Below are 16,894 nucleotides of genomic sequence, written 5' to 3' on the forward strand. Positions count from 1 at the left end.
TAAATGCAATCTTATCCCCTGTGTCGTCTGGCTATGTAACCCTGGACGGTTTTTAAACTCTTCTGAAGAGCATAGTTTTATCATTTGTAAAATGCAAATAATTTTACCCACCTCACCAAGTTGTGATAAGAATTAAATGAGGCAAAACATCTTAAAAATTGTTTTATAGTTTACGAAGCACCATTAAAACAGATTAAAGTCTCACAGACTATTCGCAATGAGGGTTTGAAAGCGTGCGTTAGGTTAAAGCGGTCACCTGCGTTCGCAGCTTCTTCATTCTATTGACCAAGTCGGTCTTATTTACCATTGTGTAGACGTCCTGTCCTCCCTCCACTGGAGGAAGGGGACTATTTTGTGAAATTTGTTTGTTTAAACACTTTCTCCCTTTTTGCAGGGCGGGTGGTTAGAGAAAGCAGAATAACTTTTCCTCAAACAAATGCAAGAAAAACCCGATCCTGGTTGACAGAACTTGGTAAACAATGGTTGGTTGTGAAATGTTGATGGCCTTGGGGTACATTTGACTGTGAGTGGTGCCTTAAGCATCTCTTGACAGATGAGAATTTATAAAGTGAGAAACACCAGACTGACCTTCGCTCTGCATTACCAAACTCAAATAGGACATCATTCAGAGTGAGAGAGTGGTCTTCTTCCAGGGGGCTGGGGAGGGCTTCCAGGGCAAACACTTGGGGGGCTGGATTCTTTAAAGTTTTCTTTGAGTAGAGGTTTCCTTAAGAGTCTGATTCATTTCAAGATTCTTCTGTTCCTGGTCCATGTCAGAGTTACAGAACACCCAAAGCCAGAAGGAGGCTGATTTCTGAAATGGAGAGAAGTGTGTCAAGAATCTAGAAAGAGCAGGCTAAAGTCAGATGTCTTTACTCTTTGCTTCCTTAGCGCTCTGTTCCTTGCAACTTTCCACATTGTGTTATTATCTATCTATACACTTATTCTTCTCCATGAACCCCTTGGGGATAGGGAATGAGTCTTATTTATTCTTTTAACTGCAGTGCTTTGCATGCAATCTCTATGACATAGAATGTGCCCAATAAATAAAAGAGGAAGAAGGAAAAAAAGAAAGGAGGAAGGGAGAGAGAGTAGGAGGGAGAAAGGATGGCAGGAAGAAGAGAGGGAAAGAAGAGGGAGGGAGGGAGAAACAGAGAGATCTCTTGCCCAAGTTTGATCTTGGGCTAATAGCAATCAAAGAAGATTCTTCAGTCCAATGAAGTTTATCAGATAAGTGGTTATTACCTTAAAATCATGGTCTCTTTGTGAAAAAGCATAACACATTCTACTTCTGCATTGATTGCCCGGGCCCTGGTTCTGCAGGAGCAGGAGCCTCATTCTTCCTGGCTCACCATCCCACCTAGCCCTCCGGGTGCTCTCACGCACCAGCATCCATCAGTGACCTGCTCACTCACCTCTGTGTGCTGGCACTCCACTTTGTTGGCCCTGTTTGGACATAGCGATCTGGTTCTGGGTGTCATATCTGCAATCTGAGAGGAAACCCTGAAGGACACTGCTCCTGGTAATAGCCCAGATGCTCACTTACCTCTCTGTTCATCAGGGGTTCACGCTGGCACCAAGCTCATTTTCCCAGACACCAGAACCCTGAATCCTGCCTCTTAGAAAGGGAATCAGAAAGTAATGTTTTCAAACAAGACCCCTCGGCAGGTGAGGCCTACAAAATGCTAGCATTTCCTTCCTACAGCAAGCCATATCTAAAGCCAGCAAAGACAGGTAGGAAAATATCCACCTCCCCTGATTGCCAGCCAGTTCACCTATGAAGGGTGGTGAAAGGCTGCCATGAATTGAATGACAGAAGTGCTATCCCTACAAGACTGATAATTTTATTTGTGGTTGTTCTTTGATGAGCACAAACCTGCCAGCCCTGAACCTCCCTTTTATCAATCATCAGAGTCCCACCACTGGACAGCTACTTTTATTGTATCTTGTGTACTTTCAGACAATGCATTATAAAATCCAAATTCATCTGAAGGGATAAATAAAGCATAAATTTTTTGTGTAGATTAGGCTGAGGGAACAAAAAATTCCACATATGGATCATTCAACGTAAGAGCAGTTTATTTCTAAATCACTTAACGTCCTGGGATGGCTCCAGGTCTGTGGCTGGTGAGGGAGCTCTGCTCCATGTGACTATTCATGAAACTTCACAAGACAGCAGCTCTCCAACTGTGAACATGGTGGTTACAATGTTGAGGGGAAAGAAGGTCCTGACTCCCTTCAGCCTTAAAGGTAAAAGGGCATGATTTCATTGGCTAGAGCTCAATCACATGGTCACAGCTAAAGCAAGGGAATCTGGGAAATGTAGTCCAGCCCTGTGCTCAGCTAGTGGAGCCACCACAATAAGCAAATTTCTATTAAAGGTGAAAGAGAATCAATTGATTTCTGGATAAGCACTGGTTTCCCCAGGAAAATGACAAACAGGAAAATGTGTCTGGGATTTAGGGAAAGTGTGGTTGGTAGTAGTAGGAGACTAAAAGAGAAAGTGAGGTGATGGGAAAGACCAGCTTTGCCATCTTTTTCATATATCTGATCATCAGCTGGGAAGTTAGCACAGACTCTAGGGTTCTCATCATTATCCCAAAGCTGTGAAGGCAACCGTTCTCTTTCTCTATGAGGGTCATGCAGTGTGGTGTTTCCCTTGCAATGAATTAGAAAACAGGGTTGCTTTTGCCATCTAGGCAACCTTCACCATGGGACCCGTGAGAGAGGACATCCATTGCCAATCCAGGGAATTTCCAGGAGTGGTGGTAGTTTGCAATTTAGCATAAGAGACTGGCACTGTACAAATTGGTCCTTGAAAACATAAGGTATAGCACTCTGAAAAACAAGATTCCTACTTTGCAACTCATTTACAAATGTCGAAGAGGTCAAATCCAAGTTCAAAAGGAAAAATGTGATTAAGTAACTGAAAAACAGTCAAGTGAAAAGTGGTAATCACCACGATTACACAAATCTTTAATGTGTCCAAAAGCAGTGAGCTTTAAAAAATCTGCATGCAATTGCATATTTTTTTGTCTTTTTCTACTCTTTATTCTAAAACCAAGACGTAGGTGGAAAATTTTATTAGCATCTGGGTAAGGCCCCCTGCCAGTCTAGAAAACCTTCATTAATCATTGAGATGCTCACCCCCATTTTTTCAAGAACAATGACTCACCAGGACTTACACAGCAATCAGGGCAAAGGTAACCGAATGTTTAATTTTCAGACTTTCCTTTCTGAGAATGCCTTCACTTCTGGAATGGAAGACTGCTTTAAGCGAATATGCATGTGTTTATGAGAAAGAAGTAGGGAAAGGAAAAGGAACTGTAATTGAGAGGTGATATTTATGTTAGGATTTCCTCTCCTTTTCAGTTTTAGGTTTAGTCTTAAGCACCTTTGCCCCAAGGGAAGAAGGAGCTCTAGAGAGCTGCAGCAGGCCCATCTAATTACTTGTACCTCACCAGTTTGTTGGGAGTACATCAGGTCACAGACTCTCCCATACCCTGCCTTCATCCATTACGTTCTGAAAAAGATACAGTGAGAAAAGGTGGCCGATGAAGTCCTTGGGGGCCAGGACAGAGATGACATGACCATCTCTCCTTGTAAAGGAGATGCACTCCCATTGCTCTCATTGTCACAGCCCACGAACAGCAAATTTGGTTTTAATTCACCTCATCTGGCACTGAAGTTACTCTTTGAAGGAAAGAACAGTCAACAAAATACCTGGAAAAGAAGAGATGCTGCAAAAGGCTTCAATGTCTGCTTCAAAGCTTTGAATAACTGTGAAATACATTGATAAATAGGGAAAAATTGGCAAATTGATAAAGAGCTTATATTCTCTTCCTTTTATCTTTGCTGCCTTTTTTTTTAACCAACAGTTCTGCTTTCTTCTACATGTCATCAGCTCTTCCCCCAAAATTTACAGACTGATTGGTTTATCAGCAAATGGGTTCACTTCCCCATACTTGCATAGATGTAGAGAATTGTGCAGCCCAACATCTGTACACATGAGAAGATAGGTCATCTGTTTTTATCAGGTGGTCCCAACGGAAGAAGGTGTCCTGGTCTCTTTTGCTCAGGTGATTGGGGGAGTTAATCCGTTTAATCTCCAGGGCTCACGCTGCTTCCTCTCCTGTGATGAGGTGCACGGTTTGGCTTTGCTCTCTCGGGTCAGCAGCTGCAGGAAGAAGAAATGGAAACTCTTCATTGTCATCGAGCCTCTTTCTCTGCCAAAGAACAATTGATCCCTGAAACTGCTAGCCGAGGGAAGAGGCTTTCCAAGGACAGCAGAAGAAAGAGACAAACTAACTCAAATGATCAGCCTCCCTGGGGACAGGGAGTAGTCTACAAGCAGGCAATAACAGGAGAGTGTGGAGGGCGGTGGAGACTGCCAGAGAAGCAGAATGTCCTGTTCCAGCCTTTTGGGGGCAGGAACACAGGAGAGATCTGGGAATCCTGCTGAGATCCTATAAGATCCTACAATATGCACTTAGTAGGACTCTTTCTGTAACGTAACATGATTGTATTCCTTCTTAACTGTGTTGCGTAAAATGTTATTCCGATCAAAGGAGATCTAATTCCAACCAAGTCATAAATCCTTAAGACAATACTGGGAGAAATATCCTCAGGGATACTTACTCATCACTAGCCTTCGGTGAGTAGGATTTCAACTGTGGGGCTCATAGGAGAGCAGTTGCAGAAAATGAGCACCCTAGAGGTCAGGTGCACGCACTGACCTCACGCAGACAAAAGTGGCAAAGAATTAAATGGTGAAAAAGGAACCCCGGAAATAAGAACAAGGTCACTGCTCACAGATTCTTTCTGAACGAAATATTAAATCATGTACTTCAAACAAAAAGAAAAATAAGCCCACAAGGAAAGAATGGGACTGAACAAGAAGTAATATGAGAAGAGGTGATGGTAAAAATATGGCGGCATGTCAAGATTTTATCAACCACAAGTATCGGTAATATTTGAGGAAGTTAACATCAGAACGTGATGTAATTACAAGAAAGTGAACACACAGAGGACAAGAAAAAGAAATTGAGCCTTTCTAAGGTTCCTGTCTTATTTAGGAGAATGAAATATTAGTTTTAGGGTTTGTTAGAAGGACGTAAATTTAAGTTTTCATATTACTTACTAGTATTTTTTCTTTTATTAAAAAAATTTAAAAAACAAAAAAAAAATTTAAAAATTAAAAACTCCAAAGCAAATATGATGTAATATCAACACTGATTAATTCTGAGTCCTGAACACATCGGTCACTTTTCTATTATTTTCTGTATCTTAAAGTTGTTTACCAAATTTAAAGGGACAGAAAATATGAGGAATAGAAGGGAGAAGCATGGCCTTCTTTTATTTACTTGGTTCCATAACTTCCTCTCAAATCTGACCACTTTGCTCCATAATTCTATTCCTCACATTTTCTGTCCCTTTAAATTTGGTAAACAAATTTGGGCTAACCCAAAACACAGGGCAGTGGCCTTGGTAGAGCTATTTGAAGGGATCGGCCCTCTACAGAAATCAGTCAAAAAAGACACTTCTTGGGGTGGGGAGGAATGAGTACAAAATTAAGATTTTTCTGCAAGCAGTAACAAGGAAATAATTAAAGTAACGTCGCAGAGAGCAGAGAACCTGGGATAAGCAAGAAGGACCCAAGCATATAAGCTCCAGTTCCTCCAACTCTCTGGCTAGGGGTTCCCACAAGAATTGCAATAAGCAGTATCTCAATGCTTGTACTAGAATTCCTGATGTTTTACTCTGAATGTGATGCATGTGTTGTCCCAGTTCGTGAGTTATACCCAATCCCATTTAGGGTGAGGGCTTGGTTCTTCACAATGATTTTGTCATCTTCACTGTGTCCCAAGTTAAAGAAACTTTCCAGTGTTCTTTTAGAATCTAGATGGATGGTAGGCCAGGGGGTCATGGAGGCTAGCAGTGAGTAACATCTTAGCCATTCTCACCCAGGGAAGGTCTTGGGTCTTAGCCTACTAAACACCATCATCTATCCCATAGATATTAGTGTTGGAATCCCCAGTCAAGCTGGCCACACAGTGGGCAAGTCCTAGAGAAAGACTGTTTGGCCCAGTGGGCTCCCTCCAACTGTCCTGAGTGGCCCCAAGCTGAACCCAGCATGGAGATGTTGTTCTTCCAAACGGAGCCTTGGAGTGAAAGAACCCAGGTACAGATCTAAGTGAGGTAAGGAGCTAAGAAAATGGGCCTGGGAATCATGGCTGGGCATCATCACACTGAAGGAAATGCCCAACAGACATGAACCAGACTATACCAGTGTGACCACTCTTTGAATGAAACAGACAGTGTGTGTGTGTGTGTGTGTGTGTGTGTGTGTGTGTGTGTGTGTGTGGCAGGCACATGTTTAGGGCCTTCTTACTCATTATTTCATTAATTTCTCACAACTCCAAGAAGTAGACATTGCCAGCTCACTTGAGGTTGAGGGAAACTGGGCCCAGGAAGGCTGTCTTATCAAAAAGCATACAAGTTGTGAATGACACAATTGTCATTAGAAACCAGGTCTGTCAAAATTTGAAGTTCATAGTCAGCTGACTCATTTGGAGCTGAGTGGGAGGCAATACAGATTAATGGTTAGGGCCGTGGTGAGGCCAGACCTAGCGTCTGTGCGGAGAATGGTTTTCGTCTGCACATAATGGTTTAGGCTTAGTGGGGCCTATGTAGAGCTGGAGGAGATGGAAAAATTGAATATCAGCGTAAGGATATCCAAGAAAATGGCTAAAATGGTTATTTTATAGTGACATCAAAGGTAATTTGCACTGGTATTTATTTCACTGCTTAATAGCACACTTTTCGGCAAATTGTTGAACATTATCCTATTAGAGCCAACTAGTCATCCTGTAAGAATGAAATTGTGTACATTTTGTTGTTCTCATAAGTTACAAGGAAGTTTAAAAATTGTCCATTACTCATTGTAAATTGCAAAAGCATGGAGCAATTTTTCATTTGGAAATCAGCTTGTAACTAAACTGAATAAACAATGAAATACGTTTATTTTAGATGAACTTGGGGACGATGGAGATAGGAAATATAGGAGATAGGTGGGAGGTTGTTGGGCCCATCCTTGACCTCTGGAAGAACCTCCAGTTAAAATGATACAGATCTCCCTTCCTGCAGGGGTTCTCAACTGGGGATCATTTTGCTCCAATCCCCAACCTCCAGACAATATTTGGCGAGGAAGGTCGGAAGACATTCTTAGTCGTCAGAACTGAAGCGTGTTCCATCATCTGGTGGGTAGAGGTCAGAGATGCCACTAAACATCTGACAACACATAGGACAGTCTCCACAACAAAGAATTATCTGGCTCAAAATATCAAGTATCAAGGCTGAGACAGCCTGCCTCATTGAAAGAAAAAGCAGGTGGCCTCCCTTGGAGTAGATGAGTAGGACGCAGACACCCAATGACCCCAGTGCTAGCCTCTATCACTTTCCCGATTTGATAGATCAGCCGAGGAAGTGAGCAAGCTAATACTTGACCTAAACGGCTCTGGGCATTTTACTCTGCCAGCCTCAGCCTGACCTCTGATCAATTTCCATGTGTTTCTGCAACACAATAAAATGTAATTCCACTAAATCACTCCTCTTCAACGTGGCCCGCAGTTAAGCACTATCACTTGCAATGCATTTGAGTTTCTAGGCAATATTTCTATACATAAGGCACATCTTAAAAAATAATCACATTCTGGCCAGTGAGTTCCCGATCACAGCTCACTGCAGGAAATTAATAATTTCTCTGAGCAGCTGTTCTAACCACTGACTTCAAGAAATGATATTGTAATATTAAACTGCAGATTACTATCTTTGGGGGAAATAATCTCTTTAAAATTATCCATTCTCTGCTTTTAATGAGAAAATCTGCCATTTGGAGGTTGATGCCAAAAAAATTCATTCATTGCTTTTCAGAGTCTCCATTCCGGGCTAGAAGGATGTTTCAGGATTTACAATAGATCTAAGTAACTCAATTCTGCACTCTGTCTGAGATTGAGGAAAACTGAGGCACAATGACTTATGAGCAGCAGAACAAAGGGTTAACGGAGAAGGCTGGCAGGCGGGCCTCTGGACCCTTCTCAGCCATATCCTTTGAGGACTCCTTGCTGTCTCATCTGCTGCTTCAAGACAGCCTCAGGGAGAAAGCTGGGGCAGCTCTGCTCCAACTCCGGCTCAGCCTGGCATCCTTCTACCCAGTGACTTAAAGAACATTTAAGGCATTCCACATGGCTTTTAACAGAAACTTGAGTAAACCTGAACAAAATGTTCTCCCAGTGCCAACAAGCAAGACCACTGATTAGCAACAGAAACTGATCTCGTCCCCAGAGTCTGCCCCCCTGTAAGGGCACACTGCTTTCTGCCCTCTGTTCTCACTTCCTCTGGGTGGTCAGCGGCTTTGAGGGTAGGGGACAGAGCCCCATGCTGGGGTCAGCAACCAGCACTTCCAGCCTGTCTTCCCGTCACTGCCACTGACTCGGACACCTTTCCTGCTTGCCCACTCTTTCCTCGTGGTTCAGGGAACTGGCTGTTGCTAGAGGCTCCGGAATGGCCCAGCCTGCACACTCCGTGAGTCCATGAGGCAGCATGGGGTCAAGGGTCTACAGCTCTGGCCTGTGTCTCCCTCCTGTCTTGGGAGGGCCTGGGAAGCAGGGCTGCCTGTTGAGGCTCTCTGTGGGGCTCTGGTACCCCTTTGTAAGAGGCAGACTTGAAGCTGGTCCTGGAGGGTGAGTGGTGTACAAAGGAGAGGTGGTAAGGGTGGTGTGGGACTCTGGTGAATGCACAAGCACGAAGAGAATGCATGAGCAAAGGCCTGGTTTGCTTAGGGAATGGCAACCAGTTCAGGCAGGTGCAGTACTGTGTGTGTGATGGCGAGAAATGAGTGAACGGGTTGAAAATGTAGGTTGAAGTCAGATTGTAGAAAGTGTTGACTGCCCAGCAAAGGAGTTTGGACTTCACACTGACTTGCCCAGACTTACTGTTCATCCCTCCAGCACCGCCCCTGTCTCTTTAACAAGTGAGATCCTTGAAGTCAGAGACGTTGCCTCTCATCCTCTCCCCAGGCTTCAGGTGTGGCCAAGGTGGAAGTGGGGTGAAGAACCCAATCTGTTATTTTTAGATAAGTGGCTCTTGGAGAGTCTACTCTCCTGGGACGGCCACAAGCCACCTTGTCAGCTGCCCTCCATGTTTCTATATGGAGTAAGAACTGCCATCGAGCTAGGCATCTGGGTCAAGAAGCAGGTGCAGTGACCATGGGCTACCCTGCCTTCATTTTAGTTCTGTGGCTTCGGGTCTGTTTTCCTGATCGTCATCTGAGAAAACAATTCCAAACATGAAACCAAGGATAGTAAGACTGTTGGACTGGCCCACACCCCAGTTAGGCTCATCTTGTCTGAGTCTTACTGGAATAGCAGTGCCCAGAGTTATCAGGAGCTGGACAGAATTGGGAACCTAATGTCCTTCCCAAGACAGGATCACTGGGCAGTCTTGTTGGCCTACAGGGAGGGAGCAGGATGGATGAGGATGAAGGACCTGGAGGCACCAGGCCAGTGAGAAGTGAAGCCACTGGGAAATGTTTCTCTCTGTGAAACCAAAAGCAGGTTGCTCTACTCCTCTGAGCCACCTGTTTCTCAACTTTAGATAGGGATTATGAAGCTACTTTGCAAGAATGTCGTAAAAATTAAATAAGGTCACATATGCAAACCACTCAGCACAGAGCCTGCTGCCGTGGACATGACAGGGAAGCCATGATGATATGCGAAAGGCATCTGTGAGCCTTCATTCAGTCCATTCAGTTCAACACTTAGTAACCAAATAGAATATCCAGCCAAACCCGACTCTGGTCCTCTAAATTCTCACTGGTTTTATGGTCAGTCAAGTGCAAGGTTATCTCCCCATTAGCTTGGGGCCCCCTCAAAATCTTGGGTGTCTCTGAATCCTTAGCTCTTAGCACAGTGCCTGTATGTGAGAAAATACAAAATTATCATCCCCATCAAGACTATTTTAAACTAAATACTTTTTATTTACAGGGTGGGCTTTTCTCAGGATTTGCTATTGACCACCTGCCCTGAGTTAAAAATCTAGGGAGGAAATGATCCGTGACTCTGTGATTGCCCATCTCATTGAGGCGCTGGTAGGCTTCCGGAGTCACCTGCTGTCTCCCCACATCTGGCACCTGACCTCTGATCTTAGGTCAGAATCTGAGCTGCAGAGTGGGAGAGCCATGTTCAAGGTCACCCAGGCTGTGACGACAGCCTCAGCCCTCATTCCACATTTTGCAGCAACTGTCTCTCACATCCACACACGATACATGGCCATCTCAGGGCACTCTCTGCATCTATTTTCTTGTAAGAACTTCATACACTGTGTCAGACTGGCATGATCATCACTATCCGGAATGTGTAGAAATGACAGAAACTATAAAACTTCCCTAAAATCCAACAGCTCAATGGAAGTATAGTTGGGACTTGAAATCTGGCTTTCCTGCTTCAAACTTGCTTCTCTCTGACACGTCGCAATTCTGTAAGCAACCTCGTCTACTGTTAGGCAGAGTGCAATTTGTGCAGGGAGAAGGTTGACAAAGAATCACAGAAACAATGCAGGTGGCTGACAGAGAGGATCTAGAAAGGCTTCACGAGTCTTGAGCGGGATGGTAGAAAAGCTAAGGGAGGATTTTTCTGCCCAAAGGAACAGCAAGGACCGTGACACAATATTACTGCTGGCTCAATAAGAGCGTAAGGAGGCCGGAGAGCATCATGGGTGTGTGAGGGTGTATGCAGATGGTGGGTTCCCATCAGTGAGGCAGGTAACAGTAAACAAATAGAATCATTACATTGCTATCATGTTAGGGAGTTCCATCATCAACACCATGGGGAATACTTCTGTATGTGTGTGTGTGTGTGTGTGTGTGTGTGCGCATATATATATATTCACACACATATATATGTACATATGAATGTATTAATATATTTATCGATTTACATATAACACCTTTATTATTAGGTATACTTTATTATTATAATTTATTATTATATTAGCTCTATTATATTTATAAAAACAAGACCCTGCGTTATATACACCATATATTCTGTTTTGGAAACCTTTATTTTCCAGTTAATTATTAACCCTTTTTTTTCCATTTCAGTGAGCTTTCAGTAAATCTAATATCCAGACCATATTCAAATTTTCTAATTTCCCAACTCATCAAAAAATTGTCATTTACAGGTAGTTGGGGCAAACTAGTTTTTCATCCAGAATCTTAATTCATGTCGAAGAGTTATTTTGAGATGGCTAAAGTTTGCTTTAACGTTTCACACCAGGAGATCACAGCTTGTTTCCTTGTGGGGAAATCCTTTCTTATAATAAATGCTATTATACAACAAGGGAGCCGTTTATCACAAGGATAATGAGCTTTCTGTTTATTGGGTCATTCAGATTGAGCCACGTGCTGGCAAAGACAACATCACATTGAGTTGATTTTGGTACCATGTAAGAATGCTTCAAATAGAAGCACCCAGAGCCCTATGTTTGTGATCATTCTAGAATTCAGTTTACCCCCAGATAGATTCAAATCTGAGTTCTGAGTACCGGGAAAAAGAGGTTTCAAAATTAAGTGTAGTAACTTTTACAATGGTTAGTCTTTTAAGCGTTTCAACACACTTGTTCAATGCTTCTAGACAGGAGTGTGACTTGTACCACCCAGGAGAAAGCCAGGTCTCTGGACACAGGACTCTCACCTCAGAATACCTGCCTTTTTAGGTAGCAGGGAGGGACAATCTCATTTCCTTTCTAATCCTCTGGAATCCTGTTGTTGGATTCCAAAATTATCTATACAATTTCACTTGTTTCTTTTCTCTCTTTTTTTTCATTACTCGGTGCTCATCACAATATATGTACTCTCAATCCTCTTTAGCTACTCCAGCCATCCCCCACCCACCGCCCCTTCAGCAATCACCCGCTTGTTCTACAAGTCTGTTGTTTGTTTGTCTCTTTTACTCTTTGATTGTCTATTTGTTTTGTGTCTTAAAATTCCACAAAGAAGTGAAATCATATGGTATTTGTTTCTCTCTGTCTGACTTATTTCATTTAGCATTATATCCTCTAGATCTAGCCATGTCTATGCAGATGGCAAGAGCTCATTCTTTTTTATGGCTGAGTAATATTTGGTGATATATATATATATATATATATATATATATATATATATATATATATATCACCTCTCTCTCTCTCTCTCTACATATATATATATGCTTGATACATATACCACCTCTTCTTTATCCATTCAACGTTGGATGGACACACTGAAATAGATTGCTAGCAATGAAATTGAATCAGTAATCAAAACACTCCCAACAAACAAAAGTCCAGGACCGGATGGCTTCACGGGAAGATTCTTCCAAACATTAAAGAAGAGATGCCTATTCTTCTCAGACCGGTCCAAAAAAATAAAAGAGGAAAGAAAGCCACCAAATTCATTCTACGAGGCCAGCATTATCCTGATACCAAAACCAGACAAAGGCACTACAAAAAAGAAAACTATAGGTCAATATCTCTGATGAACACAGATGCAAAAATCCCTACTTGTTCATTTAGTCATCAATTACTTCCCTCATTCATTTCTTTAACACATATTTACTGAACACGGATCACATGTCACTTACTGGCAGCACATCAGTGAAGAAGCTGGGCATGATCCTTGCCTCCTGAAGTTCAAGGTGCGCCTAGCAGCAGCTGGACAACACCGTGGGTCTGAGGGCAATGGGGTCTTTCTCCATTTTCATAATTCCTGGCTGGGAAAAAAGGGTCTTCAGTTTCTGGCAGGTGAGGGTGAGGACAGAGAATTAGTGGCAACTAATTTATTTCTGAGGCTCTGGCTCTGCAACCACTCTCCCCAGAGGAAGCCAGATCTCGTCTGATCTCAGGGGCTCTAGGGGGTTGGTGGGGGAGTCCAGAAAAAGACTGGGAACTCCATGTGCCAGAGCCTCTCATCTCTGACTCATCCTTAAGGGGAAGTCCTGTCCTCTTTTCTCTCTTAAGGTGATGACCTAATAATGGTCAGGACCCAAAGAAACCCAATGCAGTCATGTTAGAAAAGGAACCCCTTATTTAAGGCTGGAACTGGCAACATGACCAGCTATACGGCAAAGCAGGTTCCTCTCACCATCAAGAATGTCAAATCCATCTTTCTTGTGCTCTAACTTCTATCTGTTCTTAAGAGCCCATTTCTGTTCCTCCCTCCAAAGGGAAGCCCTTCCTAAGACCCAGCTCGCTCCCAGTTCTCTCCTCTTATGACTCCTATAGCCTTTGCCTGGGGTCCTCATTAGGATCTGTCACATGCTGCTTGTTGCTTCAGTTAGACTGCCAGGTGCTTGTCCGAGGGGTTTTATCCCTTGTGCGTGTAAAGAACAAACATGCCAAAAATTCTCTGTGACTTAAATATGAAGCAAACAGAATGATTTCTTTGGGGCAGATAGGTTAGTATAATGCTTAAGCAGATGACCTCTTAAATCAAGTCGCCTGGATTTAAATCCTCTTACCAGCTGTGTGACTTTTGACAAGTTGCTTAACCTTTCTGCACTTCTTTTTTCTCATCTGCAAAAGAAAAGAAATAGTGCCAATCTCTAGCATATTTGCAACAATTAAATTATTCAATGTATGAAAAGTATACAGAATAGTACCTGACACTTCAGTGAGCATTAGTAAAGTTACTATTGTCTTACTTTTAAGGATGAGACCCTAGTACCAATACCCCATAGGATTCCAGACAAATAGTTATTTTTTTCAGTGTTATTTAAATTCCACTTAGTTTACATACAGTGTAATATTAGTTTGAGATGTACAATATAGTGATTCATCACTTACGTACACACCCAGTACTCATCACAACAAGTGCCCTCCTTAATCCCTATCACCTATTTAACCCATACCCCTCAACCCTCCCCTCTGGTAATCATCAGTTTTTCTCTATAGTTAAGTCTGTTTCTTGGTTTGCCTGTCTCTCTCCCCCCGCTTTGCTCATTTGTTTTGTTTCTTAAATTCTACATATGAGTGAAATCATATGGTATTTGTCTTTCTCTGACTGACTTATTTCACGTAGCATAATACACTCTAGCTCCATCCATGTCATTGCAAATGGCAAGATATCATTCTTTTTTATGGCGTAGTAATATTCCATAGTGTGTGTGTGTGTGTGTGTGTGTGTGTGTGTGTGTGTGTGTGTGTGTCTCACACCTTTATCCATTCATCAGTCAATGCACATTTGGGTTGTTTCCATAGTTTGGCTATTGTAGATAATGTTACTATAAACACCAGCATGCATGTATCTCTTTGAATTAGTATTTTTTATTCTTTGGGTAAATACCCACTAGCGCAATTACTGGATCATAGGATAGTTCTATTTTTAACTTTTTGAGGAACCTCCATACTGTTTTCCAGCGTGACTGTACCCGGTTCGCATTCCCACAAACAGTGCAAGAGTGCTCCCCTTTTCCACATCCTTGCCAACACCTGCTGTTTCTTGTGTTGTTGATTTTAGCCACTCTGTACTCTGAAAAGTATAAAACACCAATGAAAGAAATTGAAGATGACACAAAGAAATGGAAAGACCTTCCATGCTCATGATTTGAAATAACAAATATTGTTAAAATGTCTATACTATCCAAAGCAATCTATACATTTAGTGCTATCCTTATCAAAATACCAAGAGCATTTTTCACAGAGCTAGAACAAACCATTCTAAAATTTGTATGGAAACACAAAGACCCCAAATAGCCAAAGAAACTTTGAAAAAGAAAAGCAAAGCTGGAGGCATCACAATTCCAGACTTCAAGCTATACTACAAAGCCGTAGTAATCAAAACAGTATGGTACCGGCACAAATATAGACACATAGATCAATAGAACAGAATAGAAAACTCAGAAATGGACCCACAATTATATGGTCAATGAATCTTTGCCAAAGCAGGAAAAAATATCCAATAGGAAAAAGACAGTCTCTTCAACAAGTGGTGTTGGGAAGACTGGACAGCTACGTGCAAAAGAATGAAACTGAACCACTTTCTTACATCATACACAAAAATAAATTCAAAATGGATGAAAGAACTAAATGTGAGACCTGAAACCATAAAAATCCTAGAAGAGAGCACAGCCAATAACTTCTTTGACATCTGCTGTGGCCACTTCTCTCTAGCTATGTCACCTGAGGAGAGGGACTACATCAAAATCAAAAGCTTCTGCACAGTGAAGGAAACAATCAACAAAACTAAAAGGCAACCTATGGATGGGAGAAGATATTAGCAAATGATGTATCTGATAAAGGGCTAGTATCCAAGATCTATAAAAAACTTCTAAAACTCAACACTCAAAAATTGAATGATCCATTTGGAGTTTCTCTTTGTGTATGGTGTGAGAGAGTGGTCAAGTTTCATTCTTTTGCATGTAGCTGTGCAATTTTCCCAGCACCATTTATTGAAGAGACTGTCTTTTTTCCACCGGATGTTTTTTCCTGCTTTATCAAAGATTAGTTGCCCAAAGAGCCGAGGGTCCATTTCTGGGTTCTCTATTCTGTTCCATTGGTCTATGTATCTGTTTTTGTGCCAGTACCATGCTGTCTTTGTGATTACAGCTTTGTAGAACAGCTCGAAATCTGGCATTGTGATGCCCCCAGCTTTGTTTTTCCTTTTCAACAGTTCCTTGGCGATTCGGGGCCTTTTCTGGTTCCATACAAATTTAAGGACTATTTGTTCCAGTTCTTTGAAAAATGTCATCGGTATTTTGATCGGGATAGCATTGAAAGTGTAGATTGCTCTGGGTAGCATGGACATTTTAACTATGTTAATTCTTCTGATCCATGAGCATGGAATATTTTTCCATCTTTTTGTGTCTTATTCAATGTCTTTCAAGAGTGATTTATAGTTTCTAGAATATAGGTCCTTTACATCTCTGGTTAAGTTAATTCCAAGGTAACGTATGGTTGTTGGTGCTATTGTAAATGGGATGGATTCCCTAATTTCTCTTTCTTCAGTCTCATTATTCGTGTATAGAAATGCAACTGATTTCTGAGCATTGATTTTGTATCCCGCCACATTACTGAATTGTTCTATAACTTCTAATAGTTTGGGAGTGGATTCTTTTGGGTTTTCCATATAGAGTATCATGTCATCTGTGAAGAGAGACAGTTTGACTTCTTTGCCGATGTGGATACCTTTTATCCCTTTTTGTTGTCTGATTGCTGTTGCAAGGACTTCTAGTACTATGTTGAATAATAGTGGCGAGAGTGGATAAACACCAAATGGATGAAAGACCTTGATGTGAGACAGGAATCCATCAAAATCATAGAGGAAAACATAGGCAGCAACCTCTACGACATCGGCCAAAGCAACCTTTTTCATGACACATCTCCAAAGGCAAGAGAAACAAAAGATAAAATGAAATTGCGGGACTTCATCAAGATAAAAAGCTTCTGCACAGCCAAGGAAACAGTCAAAAAAACTAAGAGGCAGCCCACGGAATGGGAGAATATATTTGCAAATGATACTACAGATGAAAGACTGGTATCCAAGATGTACAAAGAACTTCTCAAACTCAATACACGAGAAACAAATAAACAAATCATAAAATGGGCAGAAGATATGAACAGACATTTTTCCAATGATGACATACAAATGGCTAACAGACACATGAAAAAATGTTCAAAATCATTAGCCATCAGGGAAATTCAAATCAAAACCACACTAAGATACCACCTTATGCCAGTTAGAATGGCAAAAATTGACAAGGCAAGGAACAACAATTGCTGGAGAGGATGTGGAGAAAGGAGATCCCTCCTACATTGTTGGTGGGAATGCCAGTTGGTACAGCCACTCTGGAAAACAGTGTGG

General features: G+C 41.9%; 1 long non-coding RNA gene across 1 annotated transcript; it reads right to left on the bottom strand.

Moving 5' to 3' along the window:
• Window positions 1–535: 535 nt before the first annotated feature.
• Window positions 536–13,604, bottom strand: LOC148109730 (uncharacterized). The gene is made up of 3 exons (XR_015725096.1): window positions 13,554–13,604; window positions 12,678–12,806; window positions 536–4,177 (listed from the first exon to the last, which is right to left on the bottom strand). It is a non-coding gene; the product is annotated as an uncharacterized LOC148109730 (long non-coding RNA).
• Window positions 13,605–16,894: the final 3,290 nt, after the last annotated feature.

The sequence above is a fragment of the Ursus americanus genome, chromosome 7 (genome assembly GCF_024610735.1).
Source record: "Ursus americanus isolate L20-20 chromosome 7, mUrsAme1.1.p, whole genome shotgun sequence".
Lineage (NCBI taxonomy): Eukaryota > Metazoa > Chordata > Mammalia > Carnivora > Ursidae > Ursus > Ursus americanus.